Genomic DNA, 1,508 nt, shown 5'->3' with positions numbered 1-1,508 from the left:
AGACCGCTTTTTTTGAAATATCATAAAATGGCTAGGACATTTCTTATGTCTTCTTTGTATTATGGCCACATGATGAAGTAAACCAGTTCTTCTCTAATGCAGCAGATGTTGAAACATTTTGTGTGTGTAACCGAGAGACATCCATTTTATCAACCTATCTGTGTAAAATATGTCTTCTTATACCATGGTTTTCTTCGGAAGCAGTATTTTTTTAACAAGCCCCTGTTTTAATGCTGCACACGAGAACTAATTCTGTTGGCTGTGGTGACTAAAAGAAGCCTGTTTTTTTTCCCACAGGCGTGTCCATTTTAATAACACATCTCATAGCAATGGTGTCATTTTCAGAACAGCAATTACCCGGGGTTTATTTAGTGACAGTATAAAAGGCTGCACGGTGTTTTCCTTGCCCTTCCTTACCGAGACTGAAAAGGTAGCATCTGGTCCACTTAAATGCAGTCACATTTTCCCCGCCGCCTAATTAAATGCCAAAATTTATCTACATTAACAACAAAGTGCCGAAATTTATTGATCAATTCGCATGATCTAGGCTGACAAATGGCCCGCGCCATTTCCATAATGTCCTACACATGTTAAAATTTGTAATGAAAAAGAATGCAGTATTAACATGAAATGTGGCATGATAGGGGTGGCTCTGTAATGGGAGCCGGTGCCCTGCGGCGATGTACTTTGTTTTCTGCGCCCTGTCCAGGCCGAGGCTGCCGGAGCTGCGTACAGATGGGCCTCTGACAGGCCTACAGCTGTTCCCTAATTGTCCATTAAGTGTTCTATTGATTCGCGGATTCAAAGTACATGTGTCTTTCAGCTCCAGCTAGCCGCTGAAGTGGCAGACACATTCTTCGCGGGAATGACAGAGCTGCTTGAAGCCTAAAAAATGTGGCCTGCCACTTTCGATTGAGGCCGCGGCTTTCAAAGGCGGGGAGCGGGTGGCGTTTAAAAGCAGCTTTGTGGACGGCGGGCTCGGTTTTATTTTCCAAACTTTGAGCAGCGATGTATTAAATAAAGCAGCAAGGAGAGGTCTAATTCCCCGCTAAGCATGTGCGGAGATTGCAGCTGGCTGATAAAGAGCCGCGCGGGCCCATCAGCGGTTGATAAACAAGCGATTAGGGCCTGGCCGCCATATTGCAGGCATTGTTTTGCCTGCTCACCTGACATGCGCACTTGCATTCTCATTTGGCTTGCAAGTTCACTTTTAGCATTTTTTTTTTTGTAAAGCATGGATCATCTGCAATTCCGGATTATGTCAGTCAGACGGAGCACAGTTTAAAACCGTCTTATTTTAATCTAAAGGCTGAAAGATAAGATGCATATCGCGTGCGCAGGTCATAAATCTTCAAAGAAACAAATAGCCCGGATAAAACTGTAAAAGTTATTTAGTTCGCCACAGAAAGGGATTTATTAATCTCAAATTTCCAGTTCACTGTGTCATGATTTGCTTGCCACGCGGCATCTCATTTCTTTCTAGTTGCACTTTGCACATGCCTGGCTCT

The sequence above is a fragment of the Lissotriton helveticus genome, chromosome 1_2, assembly GCF_964261635.1.
Source record: "Lissotriton helveticus chromosome 1_2, aLisHel1.1, whole genome shotgun sequence".
Taxonomy (NCBI): Eukaryota; Metazoa; Chordata; class Amphibia; order Caudata; family Salamandridae; genus Lissotriton; species Lissotriton helveticus.
This window is presented reverse-complemented; position numbering follows the sequence as displayed.